Raw genomic sequence first — 21841 nt, forward strand, 5'->3', positions numbered from 1 at the left:
ACTGAACCTAGTTTAAAGCCCTCCTCACTAGGTTAGCCAGCCTGGTTGCGAAGATGCTCTTCCCTCTCTTCGTCAGGTGGAGCCTGTCTCTGCCTAGCACTCCTCCTTCTTGGAACACCATCCCATGGTCAAAGAATCCAAAGCCGCCTCTCTGACACCACCTGCTTAGCCATTCGTTGACTTCCACGATTTGACAGTCTCTACCTGGGTCTTTTCCTTCCACAGGGACGAGAACACCACTTTCGCCTCAAACTCCTTTATCCTTCTTCCCAGAGCCACGTAGTCTGCAGTGATCCGCTCAAGGTCATTCTTGGCAGTATCATTGGTGCCCACGTGGAGAAGCAGAAAGGGGTAGTGATCCGAGGGCTTGATGAGTCTCGGCAGTCTCTCCGTCACATCGTGAATCCTAGCTCCTGGCAAACAGCATGCTTCTCAGTTTTCCCGGCCTGGCCTGCAGATAGATGACTCAGTCCCCCTTAGGAGGGAGCCCCTGACCACCACCACCAGCCTCCTCCTCTTGGGATGGTGGTCATGGAACCCCCATCCTAGGACAGTGCATTTCATGCCTTCCAATCGGTGGAGTCTCCTTCTGCTCCCTTCCCTCAGATGTATCATCTAGTCCACTCTCCGCATTAGTACCTGTGGAGAGAACATGAAAACCATTGCTAGCCTGTATCTGCATTGCTGGTACATAGATGCTCCTCCTTCTTCTTCTGGAGGTCCCATGCTGCTAATTTTGTTCACTGACCTTTTGTTCACTCTCCTCTCCTTCTCTGTTCTTTAACCTCTTTTTCTTTGCTTTCTATATTTGGTTCCTTTTAATGTTGGTTCTCCCTTGCTGGTTCTTCCCTCATTTCCCCACTCGTCAGAAGGCTACATGCTGTGCAAGGTGTCCAGTGGTGTCTCTGTAGGACAGGGATGCAGATGTTCTCATGGATCAACTGAGTAGGGATGGAAAAAAGACCTACAGTCCTGTACACATAAGCTGCTCCAACAGCTGGTGCATTCAGGGATGCTTTGGGAACAGGGAAAAGAAAGGCAGACCTCTTTCAAGGGAGCTGTCCACTATTTTATCCATAGCTGTGGGAACAAATTTGCTGTGGAAGCTGGGGTGAATCTGGGAGTCATGCTGTTGATTTGCCTCCCAGGTTGGGAAATGTACTCTACTAATCAATTACATTGGCTAGCTGTGTTTTAAGGGAGAGGGGTGTAGAAAAGATGTTGAGGGGATCTCTTAGAAGATTAAACAGACTTGGTTCTCCCTTTTCACCTGTGACTTGTATAAGAAATTCAATAGATCCTAAATAAGGTTGTCTGACTGAGAACAGTGCCCACTTATGTTCTAATGAATCAGTATTAATTTTTATGAGTCAAGATGAATTACAGGTATTAATTATTTGACAGTCCAAGAAAGTTGGTGGTTATCCAAATGAGTTTTCAACAGCCAGTTCAAGCAGATAAAAAGTTATCTGGCTATTTAAAGTCTAACTTTACTTTTAAAAAAGTTTTTCTTTTTCTTTATTTTTTTTTTAATAAAGAGAAGCTAAAAGAAGGCATAGTTAAGCCAAGATGTGACTTTAGCCTACTTGGTGGCTACAGAAAAGCTAAACCTGAAGCTGACAGTGTCCTGAAATCCTCGTGCCTCATGGCTACATAGTAAGCTTGTGAATTATAGAACTTGTGCATGTCTCATGTTGCACCAGGTTTATTACTAGAATGAAAATATCACACAGTCAAAAGAGAAGGGCATCTTTTGTACATTAGCTTTCCCTCACAGCATCAACCTTGACCTACCTAATTCCTGGAAGCATGTTCTTTTTGGTTGCTGCTGCATGTGATGTATTCACTAAATAATGCCGGCATGTTTGTCTATGCTCCATTTCATTGCTAGCATGAAATGTACTTCATCGTAAGGGATTTATGATTTTTTTGGGGGTAAAGAATGTTCTTGTTTTCTTCTTGCGCCACATTGCAAAAAATTACAATCACTAACTGTTTCCATGCCTGGGTATGGGAGTCTCTTGAGGTACGAAGTTATCAGTTAGATTCTATGTATTACATTCTTTCCACCATCTTGTACGAGACATTTTACTTACATACTATTCAAATTTGTTGATGCTAATTGATCCTAACTGATGCTCAGTTGTTTTAGGTGGACCTTGAATCTTGCAGTCTCTTCCAAATATTCATGCGATCTTTTACAAATATGCACAAGCATCTAATCCATTTAATCATTGTTCTGACAGCATCCTGACCCTATCACAGTGAGACACAGTGCATTTCCTGGCTACATACAAGGCCAATCTGACAAACTTTTGATATTGACTTCATGACATTCTGCTTTCAGATAAAATGGCATTTTGTAGAGCTGTTGTCTTGACAACAAAATTCCAACTAATAATAGAAAACTGAAGAAAAATGTGCTCTGAAAGTCCAAATTTGCCATACTTTCTTGAAAAATAATTCAGATTTACTTTTGAATGTAGAGCTGATTGCAAAAAGGTTGGGACATGTATATAAACTTTATATTGATTGTTTCTGTACGTTTTTTTTTAAAATTTCACCATAGTAGCTTAATTTTACAGCAGATTTTTTTGTTTAGTTTTATTTGCATTGGAAGAATGTTCTGTGCGTTTTGTCTGTAAGGGAAACTCTCCCTTTCTTTGCACTGGAATGGCTGCTCCATACATCTGTGGGTATGTGTTTAGTGAGTTAAAATATAAGGATGTAGTACAGGTTGATTTAGAATCATAAATGCCAGTGATAAGTACAAGTGCTGGTCTGGGGGAGTTCCAGCTGAAACTCAGAGAACAAGAATGCATTGCTGTCTTCAGTGAGCCACTGTATGTGTGTGTGAGAGAGAAAACAGGAACCTGTTTAGTCATAGTACATAATCCATACTTGGTGTAAACCTTTTGATCTCCAAACAGTTACTCATGGTGTATCAATACTCAAAAATGGCAATTGATGATGATATTCAAAGAATCCAGATGAATCAGTGACGACCAGAGCCACTTTGAAACAAGATGGTTAACACTCAACATTCTTCAGTAGAAGTCTTTTTTCCTTTCCTTTTCTCCTCTGCTTTTTCCCTCAGCACATTCTAAGGTGACAACTGAAGTATCTTCTTTTGCAATAGTTGAGATTGGATATGGTGCCACAATGGTATGTAATGTGATAACCATTCCCTTGGTCACTTGACGTTACCTACCATAATGCAATGAATTTGGAGAATGACAAAATGTTCTAGTTTTATGAATTTTTCCAAATTTATAGGCAGGGCTGGTAGCATCACGTATTTTAAGATTGTCTGACATTTCCCATTAACAGAGCCTGTTTTCCAGTTGCTTATAACTTTGCCGAACGTTAACCATTCAGCCTGAAATTTTCCATTCTCAATGCCTACCTCAGGCGGGAGTATTCTGGAAAATTTCAGTCAGAATGGTTCATCAGTTTCCAAGAATGAGGCTTGGGAATAATACATTGAAAAAACAATGTTAAAAAAATGTCTGGCAATCTTTTCTTTGGGAAATTGTAGGGGCCCCTTATGGCTTTGGAGCAGGGACTTTGGATTTGGTAGGGGGATGGCCCTTGTGTCTGGGAAGTGCCTTTTGCTTTGCACGTGAAAACTTGCCCAATTTTGGCCAAGTTATAAATCTGAAAAATTGCAGTTAGAATTTCAGAGATTTTAGCTGGTAAGCTCTGAAGGTTCCCTCCCTGAGCATACTTGAGCCTCTTACAGCTCCTCGTGCTGATCAGACTGAGCACAGATTGCACAGAGGGACTGAGCATGCTCCGATCTAGAATTACCTGGGTATAGCCAGACATTGCCTGTACTGGCTACTTCTAGCTGCTGTGGGCTGGGGTAGAGCCAGGTTCTAAAACTGGGAGCAGGGAGCCTGTCTCTCCTGTGTTCTCATTGACATCCCTGGTTGGCACCCAAGCAACACTGAGATTGGGACTGGAGGGTAAGGAAAGTGAAACTGTGACTGGGTGGGCAAGGAGATTAGGAGTAGGAGCCTGTCTGTGTGTCTGTAGGAGAGATACAAATTGGACAAGATGCCAGAATGGGGGGACTGGGATGAGAAGCCTGATTTATGGAGACTGGGACTCTGTAGACAAGGAGAGCGGGACTGGGCCAAGGAGTCAGGTGTGGGTAAGACAGGACAGGAAGAGATTGTGCTGGGGGGAGAATGGCAGCTGTCTAGAGCTGCCTTGTGCTGTCTAGAGTATACTCCCTTCCAGGACCTGGAATGGAACCCAAGATTCCTAAGGCTCACCACTCCTCTGCTATCAGCCGCTATCTGTGAAACCTTCTGACAGCGTATCCCATCCCCCTCTAGTGCTGGGCCACATAGACAATAACAATCTACTATTGCTGTCAATTATACCACTAGCTCATACAGCAGAGGTATGGATGGTGGCTCTAATGGTTCCAACTCAGCTGATGACCCATGTGCATGTCAGTATGATGCCACATGATGCAATTTGTTTTTCTCAGGGCTTGTCTACGCTACTGCATGAGGTCAATCTAAGATACACAACTTCAGCTATGTGAATAGCGTAGCTGAAGTCAGCATACTTAGATCTACTTACTGTGGTGTCTTCACTGCGGTAAGTTGACAGCTGATGCTCTCCCATTGACTCCACTTCCACTTCTCGTTCTGGTGGAGAACCAGAGTCAACGGGAGAGCACTCAGCGTTCGATTTATCATGTCTATACTAGACGCAATAAATCGACCCCTGCTGGATCGATTGCTGCCCGCTGATGCGGCGGGTAGTGTAGACAAGCCCTCAGTTTGCTTTTCAAACAACCTAGGAAATTGAACACAAAAAGCTTCATTCAAAGAATATTATTAAGGTTGTAAAGTCAAGCACCCAAAATTTATGATGATGTTGTCAATTATACAATCACATGGTATTTCCATAGGATCCCTGTCCAGTGTACAGGATGGACCTGCTCTAGGTGTGCATCAGGGTTGTAAAGGAGACTGTTGTCTGTAGGACCCCTGGTTCAATTGTTGCAGACACTGGAAGGTGCATAGTGAATGAGGCAGAGGACTGCAGTAAGGGAAAAGCATCTCATGGTTAAGACATTAATGTAAACCAACATATTGATACAGGAAAGCCCAATGACCCAAAATAGCTACACAGGGGCTATCTTACTAACCAGATCACATGCAATATTCATAAAATTATTACAGATCAGTATTTCTAGATTGTTCTATAGCAGCCTGTACACCTGCTACAGACAATTAGTGACCACAGGTGGTTTAAGTGACTTGACTAGCATCACACAGTACCCTAGGGGAGCATTCAAAATGTCTTAACCATGAGATGCTTCAGACATTTTGAATGCTCCCCTCGAGAGTTGGATGCTGCCTCTGCCTAGGGTTATATTGGTTTATAACCCTATCCCTGCCTCTGCCACAGAGGTCCTGTGTGATGCTAGTCAAGTCACTTAAACCACCTGTGGTCACTAATTGTCTGTAGCAGGTGTAGAGGCTGCTACAGAACAATCTAGAAATACTGATCTGTAATAATTTTATGAATATTGCATGTGATCTGGTTAGTAAGATAGCCCCTGTGTAGCTATATTGGGTCATTGGGCTTTTCTGTATGAGTATGTTGGTTTACATTAACAGTGGGTTTTGGAAAAAACAAGCAGGAAGGCAACACAATATTTCTAAATAAGCAGCCTCCCAAAACACAGTAGGGGCAATTACAAGACCATGGCCTAGCTATTCATGCCGAAGATGCTCCTTCTAGGTTTCGGCCATAGTTGCACAGCTGTTTTGCCAAGGCTGGCAGTCTAGAAATCAGAGGGACACTAAATGGTTAAAAAGATTCTCTGGAGTGATGGGTGTGGGGAGTTGTCAAACAGCACTGCAGGAATGGCTGAAGCAGTTGGTACCTCCCGAGATTTTCAGTGGATGGTAAGCCTTAAGGTAGACAGGCATAGACTGGCGTATACTATAGCTATTAGGCTTGGGCCGTTGAGGTAATCACAAGCCCAAATCTGAAAGTGGGAGAATTGGCAGCTTGAGAGAGGTGATGGGATATCAGGTGCAGTTAGCCTGATAACTGATAACGTGTTCCTCATTTTCTGCATGCCTAACTTGAGATCTGGGGGTAGGATGGGGTGGTGGTGGTGTTTGATTTGCAGAAGTGCTGAGGTCACACAGCTGCAACTGAAGTCAATTGGACCTCTGCTTTGAATGTGCCAAGTGCTGTCTCTGACAAATCAGGTTCTTGGTATCTCAAATTGGGCACCTAAAATTAATGGATCCTTTTAACCTTAATCTCTCTATGCATTAGTTCCCCTTCTGCAAAATAGGGATAATAACACCCCCTGCACTGACAGGGGTTTTGTGAAGATAAATTAATTATTGTTTGTGAATCACTCAGATGTAGTGATAGGTGCCATAGAAAAACCCACGAGGAAAATAATTTTATCTTCAGAGAAAGGTTTGAATATTGTTTAGTAAAATAAGTCATGGGGACCACACATTAAACAAAGAGGAGAAAACCAAATACTGAATAGCTGCTTATTAAACTATCAATCTTGTTCACTGAAAGAGGCAGGGGTCCTGTGAAAAAAATAGTATGTGATCATGTATTTAAAGACTGTATCATAATGTATACACACTAGGCAGCCAAACTAAGGCTCCATAGGCAACCTTAATTCTGGGCTTTCCTATCTTTTGAATGATTGACTTTGCAACCTTAAAGTTCCGTGAACATAGTTTTTTTGAGTGTAATATGGACTTCAGTTATGAACTTTGCCGAAAAAGTAGGATAATAATGATTTGATGAAGAAGTATGACAACCTCTGAACATGAAGACAAGAACCAAGCCTGCCCAGTTTCTAATTGAGCATTGAACTGTACTCCATAGACCCTAAACATACAGGGGCAGATCCTCAGTTGGTGTAAATTGTCATAGCTCCTTTTGCCTTAAAAGTTGGGCCTGTTTTCATTGTTTTTTCTCCTTCCGTGTGTTTTGAAGTACATCTTGAATTATTTGGCAGTGTTCTGAAAATTAGTAAAATCAACATTAAAAAAAACCCCCAAACTGCCCCTGCTCACACTAGGTGGCACTGTTCAGTTTCACCACATTTTAGCTTGTTCTTCAGTGGTTCAATTTCAGTACATTTCAGTGGAAAGACCAAGGTAAGTGCTTTGTCACAGTGCATCCTCAGTGAAGCTGAACAGCTCTTCAGCATTTTCTACTGTGGTAATATTTAATTTCAAAGAAGGGCTTAGATAAGTCCTCAAGAGATGCTTAGTTATACCACTCATTCTGATGAGAAACCCATGACTTTTTGGCTCAGCATTAAATTGATTCTCAAAGTGTAAGTTATTTTGGAGAAGAAACTGAAATGTACAGACAAAGACAAGATACAGGAATTCATATTAGAAGTCACTTAGGAACAGACTATTCAGTTGCTGCGAAGAAGACCTGTAGGATCCTAAGCTAAATCAAAATGGGCTATTTGAGTAGAGAAAGGAAATTGTTATACCACAGTGAAAAGTCCCATGTTGAACATCTTTATGTGGGGGTGTAAATTGGGGTGAGGAGCTTGTATAAATTGGTGTAAACAATTTCAATCTTGCAACTCAGTCTGTGGTTTTGAGTTAGGGATTTAATAGAGGTACCTACTACATCCATTAAATGCTCAGGAGGAGAGAATATTTGTGTTTAAAAATATCTATACTAATTTATATTAATATTATATTGGAACTTGGATAAAAATCCTCTGTAAGTGAGGTAACTGTACTGCAGAATCTTTGTGCTCAGACACGTATTGGCAAAGGGTCTCCTGTTTTTTTGCAACATCTCTCACCTCATACCTGACAAACATCCACAAAAGAGTTACATATAAGGTGCATGTACTGAAAGCTCATACCTTGTCAAGATTCATAATCATTATGAGATGTATGCACAGGTGATGTTGAAGGAATAATGTATTTATACTGAAGGTATTCTATTTATATTTTAAAAATGGTGTGTGTGACAGTTCTCGGGGTACCCAGGACTAACAGGTGAAATGACATCTGACCAGACTCTGCCTTCTAACTAAAAATAAGTGACCAATATAAAATCCAACCTGTTTCTCTTCCCTGGCTCAGGAGGGGTTTTAAATAACAGGTTTTCCTTGTGTCCATTTGATAAGATCCACATGTGTGGTGTGGATTTGCAAAGACCCTGGCCTGCAAATTTCCTCATTATAGCAAGTCAGGCTGGGGGGATGGACCATCCAGTGTGAGAGGTGCCCACTGGTAGAATCTCTCAGGCGGCAGGTGGGAGAGCTACAGGGAGAGGTGGCTAGGCTGCGGAGCATCTGTGCAGAGGAGGAATTAATTGAAAATATACATATGGAGATCTCCAAGTTTTAGGAAGCAATCCAGTTGGAGAGGACTGCAGTAGTACCACCAGGGGAGAATGAAACTCGTCCTTCACAGGGAGGAATTGGGTGACTGGTTACTTCTGGCAGCAGGCAGTGCTCCACCCCTGCTCCCAATCCACTGCCTATAGAGATAAAAAAGAGTATCCTTCCTTGGCGATGAGGGAGGATCCTGGCCACCATTCCCAAGAGGAAACAAGGAGTAGTGGTGGTCAGTGACTCCCTTCTAAGGCAAATGGATGCATCCATCCGCAAGCCTGACCTAGCATCCCAGGAGCTGTGCTGCCTGCCAGGGACCCATATCCGAGACATTATGGAAGGATTGTCTAGGATCATCCAGCCATCTGACTACTACTCCAGGCTACTCATCCATGAGGGTATTAGTGATACTGCAAAATATAACCCATGGCAGATCAGAAGTGACTTCAGGGCTCTGGGAGTGAGGGTGAAGTAGTTGGGGGCGCAGGTGGTGGTTTCTTTGATCCTTCCCGTCAAGGGTAGGGGCCCAGGCAGAGACAGACACATCCTAGAGATAAATGCATGGCTGCGTGGATGGTGTTCCAAGGAGGGCTTTGGCTTCTTCAACCATGGGATCCTGTTCCAAGAAGGACTGCTGAGCAGAGATGAGGTCCACCTTCTCATGTAAGGGCAAAAGTATCTTCAGATACAGACTGGCTAACCTAGTGAGGCAGGCTTTAAACTAGGTTTTATGGGGGGCAGGAGCCAAAAGCCCACAGGTAAGTCCAAAACATGGAGCTCTCGGTGAAGGATCAGAATCTGAGGGGAACATGGGAAATTGCAGCATGGATAAAGGACAAACAAGAAGAGAATATAGAGGAGAAATCAAATGAACATCTTCGATGTCTGGTTTCAGAGTGGTAGCGGTGTTAGTCTATCAGCAAAAAGAATGAGGAGTGCTTGTGGCACCTTAGAGACTAACAAATTTATTTGGGCATAAGCTTTTGAGGGCTAAAACCCACTTCATTGGATGCATGCAGTGGAAAATACAGTAGGAAGGTCTATATACACAGAGAACAGGAAAAAATGGGTGTTGCCATACCCACTGTAATGAGACTAATCAATTAAGGTGGGCTATTATCAGCAGGAGAAAAAAAACTTTTGTAGTGATAATCAGGATGGCCCATTTCCAACAGCTGACAAGAAGATGTGAGTAACAGGAGGGGGAAAAAATAGCATGGGGAAATAGTTTTTACTTTGTGTAATGACCCATCCACTCTCAGTCTTTATACATGTATAAAGTGCATTAAAATTGAAACTTTTTCAAATAACTTCAAATGGATTCCAGTGAAATACGATTTGAATACTATATCACATACCAATTGTAAGGAGAAAATATATTTTATACATACACGTATAGGAGGGGTGCATGTGTGCGCACACACACACTCTTGGTAGAGCTGGCAGTGTCATCTATAATTAAAGTTGCCAGATGCTTTTCAATTGCTTATAACTTTGCCAAACTTTTAACTGTTTGAGCTGAAATTTTTCAAGTTAGGTGTGTGCCTCAGGCTGAATTTTTCTGGGGGGAAGTTTCAGCTAAAACAGCTCAGCTTTTTCTGCGGGTGAGGTTAGAAAAAAATTGTTTGGCTTCTGTTTTAAAAAACATGTTGTTACAACTGCTTTGAAAAGCTCCATGATGTCTCCAGGGTGTGGAGAAAGGACTCGAAATTTGGCAAGGGTGAATGTGTGTCATTATGGTGTCAGGGAGGATGCTCCTTTTGCCATCTCTGTAAAAATTAGTCAAAGCTGTAAGTCTCTGGGGAGGAGGAACACTCTCAATTCATACTTAGTAGAAATTTGTTATAATTTAGAAAAATAGTGTGTGATCACGTAATTAAAAACTTTGTGTCATAATGCAGTGGTTCCCAACGTTTTTATACGGTGACCCAGCAGCTGCATTTTGTCTTTTTTGGGCAACGATATTACTTCTGTTTCTCTCCCCTCCTTCCCCCACCTGGCTTCCCAGCCGTCCAGCTCCCTGCTCAGCTCCCACTGCCCTCTCACTCTTCTTCCCTAGCCCTGGCCCCTCCTGCAGCCATGGCTGGCCGTGATGTCTCTGCTACCAGCCCGTGATTGCTGCCAGGCTGTTGACAGTCTGTTCATTGGCTCCAGCCATTTCCTCCAAGCTGCTGCTGCCCAGATCTTGCTCCCCGGGCTGCTGCCTGCTGCCCAGGGAAAGTGAGTGTGCAGGATGGTGGAGCGCCTCCAGGAAACATGCATGGTGGAGACAGGCTGCTTCCTCAGTGCTGCTGCTACTGCCTGCAGGAGGCGAGGAGGCTAAGGAGTGCCTTTGGGGCATATGCACGAAGAGGCTGAATTAAGGTGGTACAGGCATCTCGCTTTTGAGTGATTTCGTAATTTTCATATTCTTTTACTGTAGTTTTTAAAAATGTAATATATTATTGTAGAGAAGAGCACTCCACACTTAAAGCAAAAAATACAACTTCTTGTTTCAGAGTACAAGGAAACCTCATTTAGATGCAAATTCGCTGTGTACGAAAGAAGTTTGTTGGCAGTGGGTCAGTGTTTTCAGAGTGCCATTGACAAGACTGACTTGAAATAAAAATCACCATCCTGGCAACTATAACCAGCTCTTTTTGTCACTTGAATAGGACTGTGGAGAAAGTAGAGCAGGGGTGGCCAGCCTGAGCCTGAGAAGGAGCCAGAATTTACCAATGTAGATTGCCAAAGAGCCACAGTAATACGTCAGCAGCCTCCCATTAGCTCCCCCACCCTGCTCACAGCACCTCCCACCCACTGGCAGCCCCGCCGATCAGTGCCCCCGCTCCCTCCCCGTACCTCCAGATCAGCTGTTTTGTGGCGTGCAGGAGGCTCTGGAGGAGTGGGGGTGGAGAGAGGGCGTGGCAGGCTCAGAGGAGGGGGCGGGAAGGGGATGGAGTGAGGAAAGGGCCTACAGTAGAGCCAGGGGTTGAGCAGTGAGCACCCACTGGCACATTGGAAAGTGGGTATCTGTAGTTCCAGCCCCGGAGTCGGTGTCTAGACAAGGAGCCGCATATTAACTTCTGAAGAGCCGCATATGGCTCCGGAGCCACAGGTTGGCCACCCCTGAAGTAGAGCTCCTATTCTGAATATTTCAGATATACCAGATTATGTTCACTTTACATAAGAATGGGAGATAAATTTTTATCCTACTATGCCATGTGTAGCTATTAAATAGACGAGGATCAAAAACACTTGCAGAAACAGCATGAGTACTTTTCTCATATTTTGCTCTGAAAAATTCTCATTGAATAAAAACTAAGAGGGGGAAATGATTTCTCAACTTCTGGTTAAAGTATTAAATAAATACTTGCTGAACAGTGTGAATTTGATATTATGTTTAAATAACATCTTCCTAGTAGGTTGGCTTGCAGTCTACATAGTTAGGTAATACAATTATGCCTGTTCTCTGAGCCTAGTTTCATGTACAGTACCAGAAGAAAACTCATTTGCTCATGGCTGGTCTACACTGGAATCTTACATCAGCATAGCCACGCCTCTCAATGGCATGAAAAATCTAGACCACCGAGAGACATGGCTATGGTGACTTAACCTCTGGTGTAGACAGTGCTAGGTCGATGAATGAACTGGGGAGGTGGATTTAGTGAGAACCCACCACATCACTGTAGTGAGTGTCTACACTGAAGCACTACAGTGGGACAGCTGCAGAGTTTTAAGGGTAGTCATAGCCTTAGAAAAGTTCTCTCCAGGGAATCCTGGCCTCTGAATGCATTACAAAATGGCAGAAGGTATCAATGGAATTTATAAACAAAATTTTAAGTAGTCCAGAATTATACCAGTCCTCTTTCCAAGTATATGCAGTTTGCCATTTCCCCTTTAGTATTCTATCACTGGTAGGTCACTTCAAACTTGTGTGTTCCCACTACAAGTAAACTGGGCTTTTTTTAGACTTTTCCCATAACAAACTCCTTAGAAAACATTTCTGCCTTTAATGAAGCTCTCCAGGTCAATAATCTTTCCTGTGATAAGGTGTCTTAACACCTCAATATCTGCTTAAGAGCTAAACAGAATCTACATTAGCAATACCACCTCATTTTCACATTCTGTTTTTATTCTAATGCATTCCAATAGCCCATTAGCTTTTTTTTTAAATTGCTGTCACAACAGGGTTCCCATTCAGACAAAGCTGTATATGATGAATTCCATAAGACAAGAACAGTATAAGACAAGAACTTTCATACTGTACAGCATGTGCAGTCTAAAGAATGCAAGGTGCATGCTTTTCACTCTAAGAAAAGGAGTACTTGTGGCACCTTAGAGACTAACCAATTTATTAGAGCATAAGCTTTCGTGAGCTACAGCTTACTTCATCAGATGCATATCGATATGCTGTAGCTGTATGCTGTAGCTCACGAAAGCTTATGCTCTAATAAATTGGTTAGTCTCTAAGGTGCCACAAGTACTCCTTTTCTTTTTGCGAATACAGACTAACACGGCTGTTACTCTGAAAGCTTTTCACTCTGTTTATCTCAACATGCTTTCACTCTTCCTACTGTTCCCAAGTCCCTTTCCCCTACTGCTTTGCCATGCACTATGTGTGCTAGCAACACAGTGAATTAGATTGGAATTCCAGACTCTAAAGTGCTCTGTACTGCCGCTTCAGAAAAAAAAATAAAAAGCTCCGAGTCAAGGGGAAGTGGCAGGAAAGTGCAGAGTAGTATCAGGAGTGAGAGAGGAACTACTGTTTAAGGCAAGGGACTAGAGAAGAGAAGAAGAAATGGGGGAGTAATGGATAGATCTCAAAGAACAGTGGAGACGATTTGTGAAAAAGCTGAACCGAATGGGTGGTAGGGGGAGAAGCTTGTCTGAGAGCAAGTGATGGACAAAAGATGTACCAGCTTGGAAAAGCAACACATGAGAATAACAGATTACTGTAAAGAATGTACACAGCACTACAAAAGCATGTCCATAAACCGAACATTGGGAGTTCTATCCGTTTTAGTTGTTTTAATTTTTTATAATTTATTAGGAACACTGACGAATCAAGGAAATGGGAATGGGATATAGACTGTCTTTCCTTCAGTTTACTCATTCAAATCCAGCCCAGATCCAAAAGTTATTACCTTGTGATGGCTATGTAGTGACCTATCTAAAATGCCCTTTGTGAACTTAGGGCTTGTCTACATAATGCATTATTCTGCACCAGCGTGTCATGCACTAATTGCCCTGTGTGAACCCTGTTGAAGCGCACTAAAAGTTCCCTAGAGCACATTAATTTAGTCTTGTTTCATCAGGCTAGCAGCTTGAGTTCAACCCCAAGCTCACCTATAAGCTTTCACTCAAGCTGCTATATTGAGTGAAGAGTTGATGTACCATATCTTCATAGTGTCTCTGTACAAGGGCAAAGGAACTTGCATTGAGTGTGGCAACTACAGGCTGATTTTGTTGTTACTGGTCCCTGGTAAAGTCTTTGCAGCTGCTCCTAACAGACGTAGTTGTCCACAGCAATCAGGTGTCATTGTTGGGCAGATGACAATGGTCCTTACTCTAGCTTCTGGCTGAGCTACACTGAGAATTTAACTTCCTGCTTCATGTGGAGTATATGACCTCAAAGTGGCTTTTGATTCAGTCAGCTGGTCAGCATGGGCTTGCACTGAAAGGAGTTGGTGTTCCAGATGTTCTGCTAAATCTGGCATGCAATCTTAATACTGGTATTGGTGTATGTCAAGGTTCCTTCCCCATTCTGAACTCTAGGGTACAGATGTGGGGACCTGCATGAAAGACCCCCTAAGCTTATTCTTACCAGCTTAGGTTAAATAGCTTCCCCAAGGTACAAACTTTGCCTTGTCCTTGAACCGTATGCTGCCACCACCAAGCGTTTTAAACAAAGAACAGGGAAAGAGCCCGCTTGGAGACGTCTTCTCCCAAAATATCCCCCCGAGACCTACACCCCCTTTCCTGGGGAAGGCTTGATAAAAATCCTCACCAATTTGTACAGGTAAACACAGACCCAAACCCTTGGATCTTAAGAACAATGAAAAAGCAATCAGGTTCTTAAAAGAAGAATTTTAATTAAAGAAAAGCTAAAAGAATCACCTCTGTAAAATCAGGATGGTAAATACCTTACAGGGTAATCAGATTCAAAACATAGAGAATCCCTCTAGGCAAAACCTTAAGTTACAAAAAGACACAAAAACGGGAATATACATTCCATTCAGTACAGCATATTTTACCAGCCATTAAACAAAAGGAAATCTAATGCATTTCTAGCTAGATTACTTACTAACTTTACAGAAGTTCTGAGTCTGCTTTCCTGATCTGTTCGCGGCAAAAGCATCACACAAACAGACAGACCCTTTGTCGTCGTCGTCCCCCCCCCCCCCCCCGATTTGAAAGTATCTTGTCTCCTCATTTTGGTCAGATGCCAGCGAGGTTACCTTAGCTTCTTAACCCTTTACAGGTGAAAGGGTTTTGCCTCTGGCCAGGAGGGATTTTATAGCACTGTATACAGAAAAGTGGTTACCCTTTGCTTTAGTTTTATGACAGTGTAAGAGTGCTTGTTGGTGTTACCCACAACCTTAGGTGTGCAGACATGCGTTCTCACCCTTGCTATTCTGTTGAGCTATCAACTGGCTATTAGTAAGGCTACGTTTTAGTCACGGGTATTTTTAGTAAAAGTCATGGACAGGTCATGGGCAGTAAACAAAAATTCACTGCCTGTGACATGTCCATTACTTTTACTATATACCCCTAAATAAAACTTGGGAGGGTGTGTGTGTGTGGGTGGGTGCTCTGAGGGGTGTGGTCTGGGGCTGCTGCTGGTGTTGGGGGAGGTGGCCCAGGACCCTGCTGGTGCTGGGGGAGGGGCGAGTAGCGGCGTGTGGCCCCGGATCCCTGCTGGTGCTGGGGCAGGGGAGAGGGTTGCTGGGGCTCGCAGGGGCTCCCTACCCGGCTCCACGAGTCCCTGCAGCTCCTAGGTGGCGGAGGTTCCACACGCTGATTCCACCACAAGCTCTGGCAGTGCAGCTCCCATTGGCTGGAAACTGCAGCCAATGGGAGCTGTGGGGGCAGGGCCTGCGGGCGTGGGCAGTGCCCACCTAGTTGCTGCAAGGACATGCCAGTGGGAGCCAGGAAGCCCCCCCCACTGAGGTAAGTGCCTCCCCCTTGCACCCCTCAATCCCCTACCCCTAGCCCTCTTCCCCCACACCCCAACTGCTGCTGCTGGCCCAGGGGCTGTCCAGCTTGGGCAACCCCTGAGCCAGTACCAACCGCTGCAGAAGTCATGGAGGTCACGGAAAGTCATGGAATCCATGACTTCTGTGGCCTCCGTGAGAGACTCGCAGCCTTAGCTATTAGGACTTGCCACTCCTCACATCAGATTCAAGGTTGATCAAGTGACTTCTTGTTGTCATTTCTTCTGCATCTCACAGAACAATACAACTCCTAAAGAGAAATTATCCTTGAAATTTGAGCAAAAGTGGTGACTGGAAAGAATAGCATATACCGTGTTGAACTCTGCACAACTTGTAAGGAGACAGCTTCTTTGACACCAGGGAAGATTCTTAGGCATTCTCTTGTGAGTTTTCCCTTGGTTGCTCATTTTGTCTGAGCAATCGCCATGTTACAACACTCTGATTCAGAATTAGTATCCTCTTTGACATCTGAGCTAGTTCTCTGAGCTTTCCCTTGAATCTTTACCCAGAAGGTTTCTTTTTTGGCAGTCATTTCTTCAGACAGTATTACATTTTTTTCAAGGGTTGTAATAAGAATAGAGTTGTCATATGCATTATGGAGGAAAGTGGTAGCAAAAAGATGAAATAAAAAGGTAAATGCTGCGAGTGTATTACCATGAGTTAAAATACTGGAGAGATGTTAACCTTAACCACTGTATTTCTTACCCTGAAGAAAATAAAACTTGACTGGCTGAGTTTATTTTATATGTTTCAATGCATTTTGCTTTGCCCCTAAGCATATTGGACTCTGATTTGGCCTTGTTCTTGTTTTTAACTTTTCTGGGATGACTTTCAGGTGCAGTTTTTCCAGCTGTTACTTATTTTCCCCCCCAATACAGTATAAGTTTCAAAACACCAATTATTGGGGCATATTCCTTCTAAATCATATTTCATAGGTCTAGTTAAGCGCCCCATCTTTGCCACCAACCAGACTTCTGGGAGGGGATCCAGCTACCGAATAAGTGCTTTAAACCTCTGGAACTGAACAGAGACCAAGCACTGTCTCTGTCCTGGAGCATCTAGGCACATTTTTGGGGTGCAAACCTTCTGTCTAGCTTCCCCTCCTGAGAACTCAGACCTCACAATCCACTTACCTAGCCACTAGGACATGTACTGGCCTTCCAGACTCTCTTATAGGTTTCATATCTAGAACTCCAGGGTGTTCACATGTTAACTCTTCAAGAGCACCTGGTACATGTGACACAATATACACAGAGACTTTGCATGGGACTCTAACCCACCCTTGTTCCTTACTTAATCGCACGAGAAAAACACAGGTCTATTAAAAAAAAAAAAAAAACCCCTGAAAACCTACAGGCATGCCTCAGTTTCCTCATCACTCCAGAGCATTCTTTGGGGGTGGGGTCAGAGTCTCCAGGGACTGTCCAGAGTCCTTCTCTGGCAGCGCTTGTCTTCTCAGCCATGGGAGCCTCTCTAGACCATCCTGGTTGGTCCGTGCCCTTCTTCTCTACTGCCCAAAGCTTCTTTTCTTGTCCTCGTGAATCTCACTAGTTTTTATGTCCCACCGAAACCTGTTTCTTTTGTTCTCTTTCTGGTGGTTTTCACTCTCTCTATTTCCCTAGCCTCATGCTTCAGACAACTTCCTTAGCATCTTCAGTGCTTGGTCAAATACAGTGGTTAAGGTTAACATCTCTCCATTGTCTGGCAGGGACACAGCCCTTGTGTATGTGGATTCCTACTGTGCTGACAGCAAGGTATACACTGATAGAGCAATTTTCATAGTAACAACTTCATAATAACAACCAGAAATCACAAGTTGTACAGACAAATTCCCCAAGCCACATCCTTGTGCAGCACATTAATTTCTTCATGAATACTTCAAAGTTAGTAATGTTGCATCAATCCTATGTACTTCTCAGCTTCATCCTTCAGAAATAGCCTCTTCATATTTTGAATAGTAGTTATTAAATTAGTATCTAAGTAATTAAAATCTCATATATTTGTACATATGGTTGCCTTCTAGGCAATCTCTGACCTATCAAAGTTTTTTCCTGATTCATTTTACCAGATTTGCGTGGGTATGGCTTCTGAGGAAGAACAGATAGTACAGTGACTATCGATTTTTATTAACCATGTAATTATGGTGGGTTGGCAGTGACTCCATAGTTTAATATTGCACTAAGCTTTGACTTAGAGATTCAAATCCCTCTATTTTGCAGTTCAGTAATTTAATTTAGTTTCCAAATTTACCAATTGCTGTTCAGAAGACGACAAAATTTTTTGTTTCTTTGGTTTTATGCATAAAATAAGTCTTCATTTTTAAAGAGAAAACAATAACAAAATCAGTTTTGTAATTCAACATCGATACACTCCCTTTTTTGCCTCACTATTGCTCGGTGAATCACCTTAGCCACCACAAAGCAAAAACGTCTCTCACTCACATATGCACGTGTACCCACAATCATAATATCTTAGACATACGATACTTTTGAAATCTGAACACAGAGGTTAAAAATTATTCCCTGTCTTTGTCATAACAGTTGTTACTTATGCTAAGGGAAGTCAGCACATATGTCAGTATATATCAATGGGAGTTTCACATTAATATTGGGAATCCTTTTGGGTTTCAAGGTGAGCAGACTGCAATCCCATATGATTATGAATTGTTAAAAGTTGTGGCTTTACGGTCTCTCTCTCTCTTAAAAATAACTTGTTAAATATGGAGGGCGGGTATGTGTTTGTGAGGGAGTGTGTGTGTGTGTGCGCGCGTGTGCAAAGGACTGGAAGAGCCCATATGCCAGTGAACATTGTGAAAAGTTTACTTTTGTTGGTCTCACACTATCTTTCTGCACAGACTAATAATCTACGTTGTTGTGAAGGTTGGGAGAGGTACAGAGGTTTCAAAGCCTGTGACAAGTCAGTGTCTGCTTGGTAATACTCCTGCCATCTGCAGTGCTGGAACAACATACAAACATTGGTCTTGAAAGCCTCTTAGAAATGAGGTGAAAGGACAGCTGCTGTGTGTGCACTCGTGATGGAAGGGATAGTTGACATAAGGAATAAATTGGGTGGAAAGGATCAATATGAGGCATAGTTCAGGTACTACAGCTTCTAGTAAATGTGTGATCGTTTATAACATCGGCTAAGTGAAAATATTAATATGGTTAAAGTTGAATAGTCATTTCACTGAAAGTGCAATTATTTGGAAAATGTTATGCATCCTATCTTATATTTGACATGAACAAACACATTCCTCTGTCAGAATGAAGGGAAAATTGTATGTGTAAGAATTTGCTAAGTGCAAATTTTGAAACATGTTTTCTGACAATAGTTTATTTTCATTGCTGTGTACACACTAGTCTAGTCCCATTTAAGATGCAACTGCCATAAAATGTGACTGAGATTGCTATGTTTGGGAAGAGCAGGGATTGCAATATAGAAAAATAAATGTATAATAAAATAGTAGTATCTGGTAGTCATGGTTTTATTTACACTTGCTAGAATTTATTAGAAGAATATACAATATTTCTGGCGTGGAGAGAGACCAGATGTTTTTCTATATTTTCTCTGAGGCACACCTGCAGCTGGTGTAAGTTGTCATACCTGTATTGAAGTCAAAAACTCCACTGAAGACAATAAAGCTGTGACAGATTGTACCAGCTGAGAACCTGCCTCTCCATCTCTTATTTCTTACTTGGTGCTGTTGGTACATTTTGTTTAGGTGGTATTGGAAATAAACAAATCAATTAGTTTTCAGTCAGATTTTTTTTTGTGCTTAGAAATTGGTCCGTGAGTTCCAGATAAAGAGCCCCAATCGCCGAATAACCGGGTCCTGTTTTTCTTCTGTAGTTTCTGTCTGTATGCTGCTATTGTTGTTTTTCTTTTTATCCTACTCCACAGGCCTCATCCTGCATCCTTTGAAGTCAGTGGCAATCACCCATTGACTCAACTTGGTGCAGGACTGTGCCCATGTTTAATTAGGGAGATGGGATTCTGGCACTGGAGGTAAATATTTATTGGGGAACACCAATTAAGGTGAAAGTCAGGGTGCAGCAGACTTCAAGTGCAGAGTTTCCTTCACAGGTTACAATAACATTAGATGTTCATGGATGAAGAGTATGGTATGTTTTAATAGTAATTATTTAGTAATGTTTCAGATTATTAGCATTTAAAAATATGCTCATAGGGAAACTTAAGACAAGGGCCACTAGGAGGTGAAAACTGTTAGTAAGTGAGACATTACAGATAAACCACTAGCCAAAGGTTTAGCTGGACATTCCTCTAGATAACTGTGTTTTGTCAAAGTTTTTGAACTGAAAAATGGCTAATTCTGCGTTCTAACCAATATAATTTCCTGTTGATTTATTCCCAAGAAAGGATAAACTTTGCAGAAAACTCCTAATATGCAAGAGTCAATCGGGGCAGAGGGGGAATTATATTGAACTAATTCCTGATAAATATTTCAAAACAAAGTCATCCTTAATGACAAGTGTCCTTTGAGGATGACCTATGATTACAACCCACGGTTTTGCTGTCACTTAAGCTAGAGGGGACATGTGTAACTGTCTTGCTCAGTTGATGGGATTGGATGGATGATTGAATGATGAGACCGCAGGCCAGGTCTTTAGCTTGTCAACTTGTATCTAATTCAGAATGATAGTGTGCATGCAAGGCAAGTATCTCTGTTCTGTCATACCTATGCTTCTAGCCAGAGCCCTCAGTGTGTGTGAATGCTGTACGCATTCCAGTACCGACCACCAGGGATTGAGGTATAGAGACATCCATCAACTCAAAATAAATTAAAAGCTTTACAGTTATTGTATACATTTTACTTGTTTTTCATCATTTTTGTATAAAATGAACTTGAAACAAATGTTCTCTATGAGCAAAAAATGCTTTAAAAAATCTGTAGACTCTCTGGTAACATCATCCTTCTGGTTTTTAGGACATAAATTTGCAGCACCACTCTAAAATTCCCCTGAGCTGTTTGATTTTATCTTTCATTTTCCTCATTATTCTCTCCCCCATTTCTGCTGTTTGCCCTCTTCTGCTCTTTAACATACACAATAGAAGCTGGGAATTGTGTGGCTACTAGTAATAATAAAAGAGACATCATCACCCTTAACTCATTGCTTGGAAATTACTAGATTTCACATGGTTTCTGGTACAGCTAATTTTTTGTTGATTTTAAAATCAGTTTTCCTATTTTATTTAATATGTCTCTTCCTTTTTGCCAGGTGAAGAACCCACTCAAACAAAAGGGGAAACTGACTGACTAGACCTAAAGTGTTGTCAAATGAACAGCAGCTAAAAAAAGAAAAGAAAAAGACAAAAATGGATAAGTTTTTGCTACCTTTGTTACAGTAATTTCAAATATTAGTAGGTTTGAAAAAAATCAGATGAAACTGTGTGATCTTTTTAAAGTTGGTATCACTTAAGGTAAATGCTTATTTAGTTATTTTTTATAACATCGTCAAATGTGTGTGTGTTTTAACTGATCAGTTAACTCCACCCTCCCTTCACTTGAATTTTATCTGAAATGGTTGTATAAATTGTCTTGGTTTTCTCAGAGAATCAAAGAACTCTGTTTTCTTGTCTAAACTCCCTGTTCTCATTTTTTCTTGTAATGGGTTAAAAAAGCATCTCTTTGTCTAAAATATCAAAAGTTTCACAGGTAGAATATTACAGGCAAAATGCTCCATTTCTATACATTTATCCATAGTTGTTTTTTGTGTTGTTGTAGTTGTAAATTTCTTTCTTTCAGAGGTTGTTTTTGTTTCTCTCTCCCATTAATGTTTACCCCATGATTGTCTCAATTTCTTTGACCCGAAACGACTTTCTCCCGTCCACTGTCTATTTTATCGGCTTACCCACTAGTTGTGTCTCAGGTGTCATTCTACAGACAGTGGGAGAAGGCAGCAGTTTGTTTGTTTTTCCTGTGCTGGGATCTGGTGAGTGGTATTTTAACGCCATCAGGCAATACACAAGAGTCGGAGAGTATTCAGAAACAGGGTGTGAAGTTGATGGCATTAGTATTGAGTCCTTTTAAAAAAAACCCCAAAAATGAATATTAGCTCTGTGGCAAGTCTAACCGTGCTGCATATGCAAAGTTTCTGTCTTAGGGCATGTCTATGCTGCCCAACAGTCCTGGCTACCGGGGTGTGAATAATAATGTGCACCAAAGTGCTGTACTGTAATTGCCCCATGTGGATGCTGCAGGTGTGAATTAAAAGGTTCCTAGTTCTCATTAATGTCATTG

At 42.0% G+C, this 21841-nt stretch overlaps 1 protein-coding gene across 4 annotated transcripts in view; it reads left to right on the forward strand.

Moving 5' to 3' along the window:
* Positions 1–21841, forward strand: part of LDLRAD4 (low density lipoprotein receptor class A domain containing 4) — a 426914-nt gene that overhangs the window by 26092 nt on the left and 378981 nt on the right. Inside the window, exon 2 of one of the 4 annotated variants that reach the window (XM_073331676.1) lies at positions 20820–21021. The exons of the other annotated variants lie outside the window; for them this stretch is intronic. The gene's annotated coding sequence lies outside the window, so the exon portion shown is untranslated. The remainder of the gene's footprint in view (positions 1–20819; positions 21022–21841) is intronic. 4 annotated transcript variants of the gene reach the window in all.

This window comes from Lepidochelys kempii, chromosome 2, assembly GCF_965140265.1.
Source record: "Lepidochelys kempii isolate rLepKem1 chromosome 2, rLepKem1.hap2, whole genome shotgun sequence".
Lineage (NCBI taxonomy): Eukaryota > Metazoa > Chordata > Testudines > Cheloniidae > Lepidochelys > Lepidochelys kempii.